Below are 14,768 nucleotides of genomic sequence, written 5' to 3' on the forward strand. Positions count from 1 at the left end.
TTTATTTATTTATCTCGTGTGTGTGTGTGTGTGTGTGTGTGTCTGTGTGTGTGTCTGTGTGTGTGTGTGTGTATGGTAAGGTTTGGGAAAGGGGCAGTGTATGGATTTCATCAAACTCTCAAGAGGTTTTTCTATGCGAATTCTATGTGTTATTTCTCTACCTCAGAGTTCTATTCATTCGCCACTTCAGTTGGCTAGTGCTTTCAACCTACCCTGGAATCATGGCCAGGCTGCTGCCTTTCTACTCCATAACTTCTCGGCTTCTGCTCTTACTGCTGCTTTCTTTTTCTTGTTACATTTCCCAGTTCAAATTCCCAAGACAAGGAGTCTGAGTATCATGGCTTTCCCATCTTTGGACAGAGCTTGTCACATGGGATTCCTTCATGAGCCCCTGACAATCATATACAATAGCTGCTTGGGATCCTGGGCAGATCCACAGCAAGATGAAAAAGGCCAGTGGGGAGCAATGGCACTCGGGACAAAATATAGATGTCAAGGCAGGCTCCCTCAGAATGAGCACTGGTTGGGGCACGCACCACAGTCACTATGTCTAACAAAGATGGTGAGATAATCCAGAGGTTGGATTCCGGCTAGAGAAGCCACAAGGTCATCTGGAAAAGCAAGAAGGGCATGGGGTCAATTTTAAATAGAATGCAGAGGGCGGCAAGGACAAGCAGAGGTCCAGAAGCTGGTGAGGAGGGGTCATGGAGGCGAGTGAGAAAGGTAGGTCTGGTCACAAGGAAGAAGGGTCAGGGCCCAAGTGGTCAACATAATGAAGACAGAATAAGCGCAGAGGCAGAAGCAGAAATGGATCAATAAAATCAAACAGATCAGCAACGTTGAGGCCATTGTGTCTCCCTGTTGCTGACTTACCAGAGGCCTTTCTTTCTCACCAGAAGCCAATCCACGTAAAAACTCGGTCAAGAGGCTTGTAGGACAAGACAGCCAGAAATGTTGGATGCGCTGAGGAAGCCGAGGACAAGACAGGAAACAGCTCTGAGGGATTTGTCTTGTCCTTTGGGCCACTCGTCCTCTATGTGCATTCCTTCTCTCTCTGTCCCTCTCTCTTTCCCTTTGCTTTTCCCATAGATGGTTTCACGAGCACAGAATTATTTTGTTTTTCTGACTGAGTAGTAAAGAAGTTTGTTTCCTAATTCCTAATTTTAAAAGAAACAGAATAGAACTCTCTAAGAAAAAAGAACACAAAACTCTAAATCACTTTAAATTATATTTTTATTCATGTAGCCTTAAATGGATTATTCTTCTTTGGGTCAGTATATTCACAGAAAAAAAATGGTCCTTGACTCAATCTTTTACAGATGGCTTGGGTAACTGGGATGCATTATGGCATCCCCAAGAAGTACCTTAGAACAATGATTCTCAAACTTTGTCACACATTAGCATCCTGATGTTCAGGTGGTGGCACCCCACACCATTAAATCAGTGTGTTTGGTGGCAGGGGAGCCAGGAATCAATACATGTTAAGGTTTCCTGGTGATTATAATGTGCAGAAGATTTGGGGAACCACTGCCTTAGAGGTTGTTTTAATAAAGCCCCCATATTGACTTGCTAGCTTGCCACTTAACATTTTACCAAAAAAGTAGATTGTGACAGAAAGCACTTTTCTTATTCAGTTAATTGAAGTAAATTGAACCTGTGTTCTAATTTATTGCCAGGAGGCGACCAGCTGTGTTGTTGCTTACTTCAGACAAAACACTGGTGGGACTAGCATTTTTGGCATCCTGTAGTCCAAACAATTGATTTACCAACTGATTTTTGGTTGTTAGTTTAATCTTGAAGTTTGTAACTTGGTATTTTAATTTATTCAGACCCGATTTTGGAGCCTGGGGATTTTCTAATTTATTCACCACCTGTTCGCCAGAGTCATTAGAGAACAATGAGGGCTCCCCTGTGCCAGACCTTTGTGTGATAATCTAAGGAAAAAGTAGCCATCAGAACCCCTCAAGCAACACCTCCCCATCTCAGTGAACATTTCAAGAGCTCACCCCATTCTAACACTGTCTCAGCTTCCTGGTTTCTTTTCCTCTTCATATGTGAAGAGTTTTGTTATTCGTTTTTTAATAAACAATTGGAAAGACAATAGGGCCTGTTTCTAAGTGCATTCTATTGTGATGGCATGTTCTCACGACCACCAGGCAAAAAAGAGAATGTGTGACCTTTTCTGTGCTCCTAGTGACTGTGTCCTTTGCTAGCTCATCGCTCCTCATCTGCTAGTATACAGCCTTTAAGGAGAGAAAGCAAACCCTGTGAGGAAAGGATTGGACTTAGGGCAGCCCAATGTCATAGGAAAAACCTAACACACAACTTAATGGTCTCTGAGAGCATGACAGATTAGTAGAAAGAAAATTTAGGCTAGTTGGTCTCTATTTCCACAGAGGACACAAGCTTAAAGCACAGTTAATTGGGAATTTAGTGAGCCAGAGACAATAACTTGGGAATTAAATAATAGATTTGACTACTAAGGAAGCCTGTGGCATCTCCATTCCTCAAGAGACAGTCTGCTGTGGAATGGGGATCAGAGGGATGGGTCACAATCCTACCTTGGCCTCTAACTTGCCGCATGATCATGCATGTTACATGACTTTTCAGGGCCTCAGTGGCCCCATCTGTCCAGTAAGAAGTTGAGCTGAGTGATTGCCAAAGTCCCTCATTACGCACTACTGCACTATAATATTTAAAAACAGGGCCAGTGGGCCAGCCCCAGAGGCCTAGTGATTACGTTCAGTGCACTGCACTTCGGCAGCCCACGTTCAGTTCCCAGGTGTGGACCTACATCATTTGTCTGTTAGTGGCCCTGCTGTGGTGGTGGCTCACATACAAAAAGAAGATTGGAGATGGATATCAGCTCAGGGGAATCTTCCTTAGCAAAACCAAACAAACAAAAACAAAAAACAGGACCTGTGGCTTTCTGTCCTGAGTAGGTATTAATAGAAGCTGATTATCTGAGGTCCCTTCCAGCTCAAGAATTTACACACTAATTCACCAATTTGTTTTCTATTTTCAATGACAAAAATATAATGAGATTCATTAGATGACACCAAAGAATTATTAATAATTCCATTAGATATGAAAATAACACTATAGTTATGTAAGAATATGGTCATAATTGCTACATATCAGACTGAAATAGGTAGGGACAAAATAGCTTGATGTCTGGAGTTTGCTTTTTAAAAAATAATAAAATAGGGGCCAGCCCAGTGGCACAGCAGTTAAGTTTGTGTGTTCCGCTTCGGCAGCCAGGTTTCGCTGGTTCAGATTCCCATTTGTGGACATATGCACTGCTTGTCAAGCCATGCTGCAGCAGGTGTCCCCTGTATAAAGTAGAGGGAGATGGACATGGAAGTTAGCTCAGGGCCAGTCTTCCTCAGCAAAAAGAGGAGGATTGGTGGCAGATGTTAGCTCAGGCTAATCTTCCTCAAAAAATAATAATAATAATAAAATAAAATAATATATCCGGATCTCACAAGGTGCCTTTTGGGCTGGCAGCCTTTCTCAATATGAACTCTATGTTCTAGAAAAGGAGTCAGGAACCTGCAGATGTTGATGGTCTGAGTGTTCTAGACACAAGGCCAAGAGACTAGATGCTTTAGAGGGCACAAAAATCTTTTCCTGAAGATCTGGGATGTGGAGGTTGAATTAATTTACCTTTTCCTTCTTCCATATTATACAGATAGGTTGGTAGATGAAAGCAATTTCCCCTGAAGATAATGAAAGCCCTGAGAGGTTTTAGTGACTTTGCTGGGGACACATACTACTGGCAACATCAAAGCCAGAATGAGGATTGAAGGGTGACTACCTCTCTTCCATACCTCCTTCCACTCCTGCTGGGGAGTATCACAAGTATAAATATGCTTTTGGCACCATTTGTCCTGTGGAATTTTTGCATCTGTCCAGTACTCAATCCAGTATACCATCTAGTAGCCAGCTTTGGTGGTCTAGTGGTTCAGATTCGGCACTCCCACCACCACAGCCGGGGTTCATTTCCTGGTCAGGGAAACACGCCACCCATCTATTGGTTGTCATACTGTGGTGGCTGTGAGTTACTGTGATGCTGAAATCTATATGAATGATGTTTCAATGCCAGCAGAGTCACCCATGGTGGACAGGTTTCAGTAGAGCTTCCAGACTGACAGACTAGGAAGAAGGACTTGGCTGCCCACTTCTGAAAACATTGGCCACGAAAACCCTGTGAACAGGAGGAGAGCATTGTCTGATAGAGTGCCAGAAGGTGAGGGAATGATACAAAAAGATCGGGCAGGGTTCCACTCTGCCGTACACAGGGTCGCTAGGAGTTGGAATCAACTTGATGGCACTAACAACAACCAGTATCCAAGTCTCCTTAATCATTTTTAAATCTCCCTCTAGTGGTTGGAGCTGTCCTTTAAATAAAAATTAACAAGACCTCACAGCAGTGAACTCAGAGCACCATCACTGGCGTCTTACAGGACATTAGCAACTTTCCCACTGGAAGGGGCATGGACACTGCACCAGACTAGGACATGTGCTGTGTCCACATTAGTCAGGCTGACCAAACCCTTTACATTCCAACTATTTTCACTGATTAAAAAATGCTATCAAATTTTAAATTGCTTCATAAAAATGTATGAATTGGTCACAGTAAAAGTGTTTGTATAAGCCCACTCAAATACAAACCATCTGACATGGTGAGAAGGTTTCCAGTTGTGTCCTCTGTTGTGGCTAAGCTCCTGACTTTACACAGTGTTAGAGCTAAAAATCCACTTCTGTCTGGAAAGTGATTTTTGCCAAGGATTGAGAGAACAGCCCAAGCTCTGTGCCTAGTGCCAGCCCCTTCAGAAACACATGTCCCATCCTGTGTGACATGCTCCACAGAACCCAAGTGATTAGATGCTGCCAAGGCAGTGATGGCAGAGCAGCCTCAAGCTTGCAGTGGGAAGGGCTGCTCAGGATTCCTGACATCCCCCAGGGCTGGCCCTGACTCTGTTGGCTCTTCCCCCTCTCAGCTCTTGCCCCTCTGCCAGCCTCATTCTCTGCTCTGCCAAGAAACCACATTTGCTTTGAATCTAGCCATTTTGATGTTGCAGGTGATCTGAAACCAAATCAAGCTAAACCAAACAAATCCAACCAACCACCATAGCAAGCAAGTTATCCAATTATTGGTTTTTGCAATGGGGGAGGGGCCATAAGGGCCATGCATATCACAAGACAAACATTAAGCTGCCTGAAGAGTTAGTTTGCTGAGGGGTAACCGGCAAACAGGTTGGTGCTCATCAGAGCTGCACAGACTGGTCACTGAGGATGTTGGGAGCCGGTTAACCCTACCGGGCACCCCTGGTAAATCCAGCAAGCTCTGTGCTTTCGCCCTCTGCATTCTGAAGCAAGCATCCAAACTTTGCCTGGCTTGTGGCATGCCCAGGGTAAGTCACCGGGCTTCTTGGATTCTAGGTGGATTTTCTGGGGCCACAAACTCTCTTCTGTCTCAAGTGTGTTAAGGATCAGGTCCTCTGGGGAGTGGGGGGACAGTGAAAGTAGGTTTGCAGAACGCAAGCCCCATAGCCCATCTCACCCCACTGCTTGGCACTTTCCCTGCCTTCTAGGGTTGGGAAAGGGAAAGTGGAAAGGAGTTCAAATACTCTGTCACTGACAGAGGATAGAAGGTGAAGGGAAGAGGAAGAAAAGAGAAGGGGAAATAGGTGTCAAAGGGAAAAAAATTAATAGTGAGTAAAATTACGTTATACGATATAATGATCTCTGAATAATAGAGGGAGTAGAGTTAGCCAAGATACTGGAATATTTGCAGATTTCAGGGCCTCCTCCTATCTTAAAACCAGCTGACCCCCAACTCCACATTTGCCATGCTTGATCCCTTGACATTTGTGTAAATCCTCGCTACCCCTCTTGGCCCAGAGACGCGGAATGTAGAGTAAGGGTTCTGCTAGACTTGCACAAGTCCATGATGGCTTATCTCCTGGCAGCGCATTCAAGCATGCAGGAAAGCTGAGTGGAGAACAGGACTCTCTCAATATTTAGAAACCGGATTAGGATTTCTGACAAAGGATACGATTTTGCCGTTGACTTAGTTGCTTGTACAGTAAATGAAGCAAATCAAAGATACTAAGGAGAGAACTTTTTTCTCTTGATGCCTAAATGTCAATCCTAGTTTTTCAGAGTTCTTGCAGTTGGCATTCCGGCTCCAGTCTAACTCCTGCTGTAGTGCAACCTTATTGAAATAAAAGCTGCCTACATTTCTGTCCATCACGTTCTGTATTTATTAACAAGTCCTGTTCCCTTTGCAATCTGGAGCCACAGAGGCCCTGTTCTGAATCAGCTGTAATTTGGAACGGTGGGTCCTCGGCAGCAAGGTTTTAGAAGGGAAAGAAAGAGAATTCAGGGAAGGGGCCAGACGTGGAATCAGATTTGGTTTCCTGAGAGTTGTACTTAATAAATGGATTGCCGATTATCTCTGGAACTCAGACTTTCCAGGAGTCAAATACTTGAGGGACAGGTTAAAAGTGAGGACAAGATTAATTATCAAGGCTCTTGGGAGCTGGGGGCAGGGAAGAGGGGGGATGAATGCTTTCATCACTTTATTCCAAAAGAGTGTTGCTGGTAATGAGGGCTGCTGAACGTGAAAGAATATCTATTGTCATTTTCCCAAGTAAGCAGAGGAAATAACACGCTAGTATTTCTTTTAAACAGCTTTACTGTGATATAATTTACATACCATAAAGTTTACCTGTCAAAGTATACCACTCAGTGGTTTTTAGTACATTTACAGAGTTGTGCAACCATCATCATAATCTAATTTTAAAACATATCATCACCCCAAGAAGGAACCCAGCGCACCTTAGCAGTCGCTCCGCAGTCCCCCTTCTCCCCGGCCCCCAGCCCCTGGAAACCACTGATCTATTTTCTGTCTCTGTTGATTTGCCTTTTCTGGACAATTCGTGTAAATGAAATCATTCTATATGTGCTCTTTTGTGACTGGTTCCCTCCACTTAGGATAATGTTTTCGAGGTTTGTCCATGTTGTAACATATATTAGCACTTCATTCTCTTTTATTGCCAAACAAGGTTCTGTTATAAGGATATACCACATTTTGTTTATCCATTCATCAGTTGATATAGAACACACTAGTATTTTAATTCAATGAGCAAATTGCCGTGATCTCTGTAATCGGAGTTGAATACCTTTTTAGCTGTAAGTATGAGTTAATAAAACAGTTAGTGATCTTCATATGTTGGATTTAAGGGAATTTAGTATTGATGCAAAAATAATTTCTATTTAAGTTTGTGGAGAATGGATGTTTGCAGGATGACCTAATGATAATAGCGTAATAAGGTCATGATATTTATATTTGTGTTTTTCAGTTATCTTAGCACCATGGATCTGTGTTTAACAGTGTTCACTCCTCCCCTCTAACAAAACAAGTTTAGAATGTATGACTCTTTGTAATGACATGCACATGGAATATAGCACTTGCCTTTGTGTTCAGCCAAGTTCACAGCTGAGTTTGAGGCCAAGCTCCACAGCTGGTCTGCTAGGGGTCTGCTTCCTGTCCTGTTTGTTGTGTCAGTTTCTGTCTTTACCTGCTTCCGGCTCAGGTACAAATGAGGAGGCATGGAAAAGAGGAGGGATAGGGAGAAACGAAGGTTTCACAGGTCTTAGACATTGCCCAGGGATCCCTGCTCAAGCACGTCTCACTCAAGTTGGCAAACCCTTGGTGCCCATTCTTCTTATATGGGGAGCAGTGGCCAGACTGAGGGCTCTGGACTCCTGGGATGGCCATTTCCTATCTTTGGGATGTTGGACAAGTACTTGATCTGTCTCTTTATTGTTCTCATCATCAAAGTGAAGATACTAATGGTCCTTATTTCCTAGATATGCTTTGAGGGTTCCCATAATTCCTGGCACATAACAAATGTGCAATTAGTGTTAAATGTTAATATTATTAGCATGTATTAATTACTTGCTATTTCCTGGATACTGTGCATACTGGATACTGATCCTCACAACAATCCAAAAAGGTAGCTAAAGGTGTTCCCACTGTACAGATGAAGAAAGTGAGATTCAAGGAATTTATATGTAATCCTCAAGGTCACATGGCTAGGAAGTGGCACAAGTCATGTTTATACTGCTTTTGGTCTGGTTCAAAATACGCACATCCATTGGACTGTGGTGCATATATGCAACGAATCAGGCTAGCCAATATGTTGTATACTGCGATATGGCCATAATAACACACACAAATTTGTTTTAATAAAAATGAATGATTAATGCAGTTGGGCCTCTATTACATCACCGAAACTCACAAGAAGGAAACAGAAATAAGAGCCTGGGATGAAGCTGTTGGAACAAATAGAAAGCTTTAAAAAACTCAAAGTAAAGCAAATCATCTGGCTAGATGCTATGTCCTCCCAGCTCTGGGGAGCCAGACCCAATGGTTTGTGGAGACTAAAAGAAACTGTACATGGCACTCTCAAGCTAAAAATGGTATGTTGACTCATTCCCATAGGCTAGGGAATTAGTCTGTGGTGCCCATGTTGATACTCCAGTTCTGAACTTAATCATTTAAGGTGTTCCCATTACCATCACTACTCACCCACCAACAGCACTTTTAAATTAGTCTTAAGGACAAAAAAGTAAACAGAAGCATAGTTTATCATTCAACTACCCCTAAAAAAAGCAACATCTGATAGTCAAGCAACTGGACTTAAAAACAGAAGTGTCAAAGTTGACATATGCTAATTATTTGCTGCTGCATGAGGGTCATTAGCTGTGTTGCCCAAAGAGCGAGGGAGAAAACAGTTCAAGATCCAGAGACAAATAGCATTTAGATGGTCCCCAACTGGCTGAAGGGAGAGGAAAACTAAAACAGATTTTCCCCCTAACATTTCCCTCTAAATAGTCTGCCTGATTATACAGCGTGAAATAGGAACAATTTTGGCTACTAATCCTAAATAATCCTAAACCTTGGATACTAAAACCAGGAAATATTTGTTCTCTTATATTCGTAGGTAAAATGCTATTCTCCATTTAGATTACCACAATCTTAACAATCTGCTATTTTAATTAAAAGAGTGTGTTCTTTCCCCACTTACAATATTACTGGCTTTAAACATATAAAGAATCTTTTCATAAACCCTTCATGAGGATTTAGAGATCAAGACAAAGTAACATTTTAAGAATGTTCTTAATATTGCAATCAATTGGGGATTATTTTTTTAAATCAATTCCTTGAGAATTCTGGACAATCTTTTCATCACTTGGAGGTTGTTTTGTATTATCCTTTTAATTCAGAGTGTAACCCTAGCTTTCAATGCTCTGAGCTTCTCTGGGAAGGTGGATTTCCACTTGTGGTCTCTGAGCTAAAATAAACAGAAAGCCATTTCATTCAGGTCCACCGCTGGTGGCCACTTCATCCCCATGTCCAACCCATGTTCACCCCAGTCAAGATGACTGTTGGCCAATTTGTGCGGACTCCCATTCATGCCATGGCTATTCCCTGGACTGGAACAATCCCTCTGCTTTTGAGCAAACCTGATTTGGTGCTGTTGTCCTTGTAAGATCCAGCTCTAAACTCTACCCTTCTCTGTCAGTCAATCAAGAATACCTGGACTCTGGTTCTTTTAAAATTATCAGTAGTCCTCTTTATTCATTTTATACTCATGCCCAAGATTTGAAGTAACCTGCTTTAGATATGGCTCTGCTGTACTGTGACCTTGGGCAGGTTATAACAATAATAAAACTAACCTGTCACAGTGTTTCTCTGTATACCATATACCTTCACTTATTAAAGTTATTACCCTCAGAGAATATCAATTGACCTCGATGCTTCTGATAAAGCTAGCAGGTGGAAAACACCTTGGAAAATAAAAGCAGTGGACAACTGCAAGGGTAGCCCTGTTAATCTGTGGACTAGTAGGACTAGAGTTTCCATGTGTTGGTCTAACTTTGGTTTCAACTCTGGCCTCCAGAGAGGTTCCCATCCTGGATATTTGTCAAGAATGAGAGGTCAGAAATGCCAAGACCAGGAGGTCAGGGTGAGTATTCTGCCAAGGATCCTCATAAGGAACTTCTTGGAAAGAAATGAATTTAGGAATTTGGCCTGAATATCAGTAGCTGGAAAAGGTCCTTGAATTTTCCCAGCAGATATCTAAACCCTGAAGTAGGGATTATAGACTACAGCTTAAATTTTAAGCCTCTGGTCTCCGAGAATCATGGCATTTTAGAGTTGAAAGTCCCCTTACTGGTCTTCCAGCCTGATCCAATTTGCTAATCCCCCTAGGATTTCATATAGTCTCTGCTTAGGCATCCACAGTGATGAGGAGCATGTCTCCTACCAGAGTGGTCCATTTCATCCTTGGGGCATAATAATCATTGAAAAGTTATTCTTCCTCTTGAGTCCAGGCTTTCTGGATTATTACATAACCCATTTGTTGTAGTTCTGCTCAGTAATGGGCAAATGGAATGTCCAGCAAGGCACTTCACTATCCTTTTATTGAACCCAAATCTGCCTCCATGTAATTTCTATCAGTTAGAGGATCTCTCATCTTGTGCCTTTGGATATATTTTCTTAGTGACCATAGCAGCCTTGAATGGTCTCAGAGACAACACACAAAACCCCTAAGAGTTGGCACATCTTCCTTCCTACTCTTCTATATCTCCTCTGTCTCTTCCTTTTCCTCTGACATCATCACTCAGCTCTCTTATAATTCTTCTGTAAACTAAGCATGAACTTATACACGGAATGTAGAGGATTCCAATTGAAAGAGCAGAGGAACTTGGTTCAAGCCCTGACAAATTTCTCTAAAGCCTCATGATGATAAATATTAATATTCACCTGGTGGGGGAGGAAGAGTATAATGCTAGAATATAAGTGAATATTCTTTATAAATTGAAATGTACTGTAAAGTCTAGAAGACCTCAAGCATCGTGTAGTCCTAGCTCCTTGTTTTATACTACAAGACATTAAACAGAGAAGAGATGTGACATGTCCAAGGGCCACAGGACCACTTAGAGGCAGAGCTAGAAATGGAACCCAGATTTTCCAATGCACAATCCATTTCTTCCTCTACTGCCTCTCTGTTAAACAACAAAATCAATAAAATCATCCATGCACAGACCCTAAGGCGTACCCAATGCATATTAGATGCTCAATAATTATTTGTTGAAGAAATATGTTGAGTAAAAGAATGCATGAATGACTAGTACTTTTTTTCAATGATGACATTTTATAGGGTCCCTACAAATGTCACTTGTGTTTTTAATCATTTTTTAATTAGCTCTCCATTAAGAAGCTTTATTCTCAAAATGTATTTGTGAAGATTAAGTGAGACAATGCATTAAAGTGCTTAAAAACAGTACCTGGCAGTCAACAAATGTTAACTAATTATCTCTGTTTTCTAGCCATTTTTCTAAATAAGACCCAGCTGATGCTGCAAGCACTCACGCATCTGAAAAGGACTTTGCAATCTACTAACAAAAGGAATTCTGAAATTGCAAAAGTATTACTACTATTTGTCAGTTCCTACCTTGTGCCTTTTACTAAGCCACCCACCCCCACTCCTGGTACCTGGCACCCAAAAGGACACAAACAAAGTCCTGGATTCTTTCACTTCCTCCTCCGGGCTTGTGTTTACTCAGCCCCTGACCTTTGGGCTCTGTCTCCTCTTCCCAGTCAGCACTTGCCTATTGGATCTGACAATTTATTTGGCTTTACCTTGTTTGACCCTTAACTGTCTTGCTCCCTCTGTCAATCTCCATCTCAATCTCAGTCAAGGTTTTGGAATTTCCCTTTGGTTTCCTCCACTCCCAGGCATCCCGGTAGCTCTACTCTTGCTAAACAAGACCCCTTCCCTTGACCCAAGTTGGTAAGTTTGCCTCTGCCTTGTAGGGGGTCAGAAACTCTCCATATTGTAGCATTTGTTATAAATATTGATTTTTTGATATTTGGGGCTGGGCAATAGAACTTAGGCTCTTCATGGTTCTATTTTTCAGGAAAGGGAAAAAATGGAGTGTTGCCAAGAGTTATTTTTTCTTCTTTATTATTGTGTTAACTGAACTGGCTCTTTCCACCCCTTTCCATCTGCTGCCCCTGGTCTCCCAGTTTGATGAGCTCAGATTCAACCTGCCCATGAAAAGTGATTCCTGAGTGCTTTATTGGGTTATTTTCCCTTCAAGGGCTTCACACAGGTATCCTCAAATCACCATGGTGATCTGTATCCGTTGCCAGAATGCTCAGAGCTTCCTTCTGAATCTCTGGGCATATCTGACAATTTATCAAGACTAAAGACTAAACTTGGGCTAATGTTAGTAAGTAAACAAGAAAGAGCTTGGGTAAATTCATCAATTAGGATTATACCCAAAGTTCTGGTGTGGACAAGAAATATTGGCTATCTTTTTAATTTCTGTGTCTTGTGATGGATTACCATTTAATATCTTCCCATTTGTTAAGGGTATATCTACCCCCACTATATCCAACCCTGAATGTTAAGTTCCTCCAGAGCATGGGCTTGATCTGTTTATATTCACAGCTCTATCCTCAGCACCTAAAATAGTGCTTGGCCAATAGCAGGCAACCAATTAGTGTTTGTTGAATACTGAAGAAACAAATGAATAAATGATTGAGAAGCAGGATAGAGTTGTGGTCAGACCACAGCATTTGGCATCAAAGAGATTCCAATTCAAATTTTGGTGATGCCACTTCCCAGCTATGAGAGTTCTCTGAGTTTGAATTTCAATCTCTTCATCAATAAAATGGGGGTGATAATAATACCTACCTCATATGTTTTAGGGGAGAATTAAACAAAATAATGCATGTAAAGTTCTGAGCACAGTACCTGGCATATTTTCAGAACTTGATAAACGTTGACTATGTCTATTCTTTGCAGTGAAAATCCTCAAATGTTGAAGCTTATTAGAGGTAATTGAACTAATTTAACATGCCTAGTAGTGATGAGTGTACTAAAGACATATTAGTCTAATTAATCGGTCAGCAAGATTTTACTTGAGGAGCCAAGTTGATGAAATATGTATTGGTCACACCCACCGTGTTTAAAGCACTACGCTAGGCTTTCAAGAATGGCAGGGTGCAAAGATAGATATGATATAGTCCCTTCTTCCTAGGAACATAAATCTAGAAGACTGTCTATGTGTGCAGTATTATGCTGAGTATACATTAATATGAGTCATCGTTACCTCCCACATCATCTGATTTACTCTTTGTGCTCTGCAGAATAATATTCTACAGCACTCAGCCTCTCCTTTGAATTCTTACAATGACAAGAAACCCACTGCCTCATAAGCAACTCTTTCTTTTGGGAAGAGTAATCACCTTTAGAAAGATCTTTCCTAAAATGAGCACAAATCTACCTCCCTATGGTTTTTACACATTGATCCAACTTCTGCCTTCTGGACACACCCAGAATAAATCCATTTTTTCCCTTTATAACAGAGGTCAGCAAAGTAGGACCTGCAGGCCATTTCCTGCTCTCCATTTATTTTTGTAAATAAAGTTTTATTGGAACACAGCCAAACCTATTTATTTACATATTGTCTATGGCTGCTTTTGCACAATAGCAGCGTAGTTACAACACAGAATTTATGGCCCTCAAAGCTGAAAATATTTACTATCTAGCCCTTGAAGCAAAAGTTTTTTGACCTCTGCTCTATATGACAGATCTTCAAACACTTAAAAGACAACTAATCTGTCTCCTCTTAAAATAGGAAGCCCAGAGCTGAGCCTAGAACTCTAAGTGGGAGCTAATGGAAACCCAATGAAGTAGCACTATCACCTCCCTTGTTCTGGCCACCATACTTCCAATTATGTGGCCAGAAATCAGGTCAGTCTTTGACTGACACACACAATACTGGAGTATATAAAGGACTAAATCTCTGAGATTTTTTTCCCCAGGAGCTTCTGTTATGTCTCCTCACCTTGCATTGGTGTAGCCTAGTGTTGGAAACTATATACAGAACTTTACATCTTTCCAGCCTGTCCACAGCAATCAGAAAACAATTCAGCATATATTTGAGGGCCATATCAGTCAGGGTCAGACAGGACAAAGATCACATACTCAGCTGGGATTTTTAAGAGAATATAATGAAGAGACAATTTCCATACTTGTGGGCAGGGTTAAGAGAACTGACAAGGGAATGTGTCACTCCCCTCTCTGCATAAAGGGGAATGGAGAGGGAGGGATTTTGCTGGGGCCCTGTGATAGCTGGAGCCATGGAAGAGGGGCTGCCCAGCTGGAGCCGTATAGTGGAGACACAGTCACTGCTAGAACCAAGTCAACAGGAAGGCAAGGAAGGAGGGAAATAGATACGCTGACGTCCTCTTCTCCTATCCTCTGGCTGCCATCATGGAACCCATCCTGAAGCTGGAGGGCAACAGAGCCACAGAAGTCAGCCCACAGGGCACAGAGCAACGTCAAGAGTAGGTGTGGGAGTTGGGGCAGAGAATGACAAGGGCTAAATGGTGCACCAGGCATTTTGTAAATGCTGACTGAATAAACAGATGAAGGAATGAAGAAGTCCTGGCACTCAATAAATGTTTGTTGAACTGAAGAAATGAGAGAAAGGACCATGATCTCCTTTAGGTCCCCCTGCCCCAGAGCCCTCACTACTGCTGTTCATTGTACCAGGCTTTCCACCCACCATGCAGCACTGCTCCTGTGTGCCACCCTCTCCGCCCCCTTTTCTAGCCTCTGCTGACCCCTCTGGGTTTCCTGCAAAAGTGTAAAAACAGTGGATTTTATTTGCGA

At 42.0% G+C, this 14,768-nt stretch overlaps 1 protein-coding gene across 9 annotated transcripts in view; it reads left to right on the top strand.

Moving 5' to 3' along the window:
• The window catches only part of PRLR (prolactin receptor), a 155,995-nt gene that overhangs the window by 96,452 nt on the left and 44,775 nt on the right, over window positions 1-14,768 (top strand). For 2 of the 9 annotated variants that reach the window (XM_070246328.1, XM_070246329.1), the window contains exon 1: window positions 5,226-5,417. The exons of 6 other annotated variants lie outside the window; for them this stretch is intronic. The gene's annotated coding sequence lies outside the window, so the exon portion shown is untranslated. Of the gene's footprint in view, window positions 1-5,219; window positions 5,418-14,768 lie in introns of those variants that run through there. One more of the 9 variants, XM_070246327.1, reaches the window with a different exon arrangement.

This window comes from Equus caballus, chromosome 21 (genome assembly GCF_041296265.1).
Source record: "Equus caballus isolate H_3958 breed thoroughbred chromosome 21, TB-T2T, whole genome shotgun sequence".
In the NCBI taxonomy this organism is placed as follows: domain Eukaryota; kingdom Metazoa; phylum Chordata; class Mammalia; order Perissodactyla; family Equidae; genus Equus; species Equus caballus.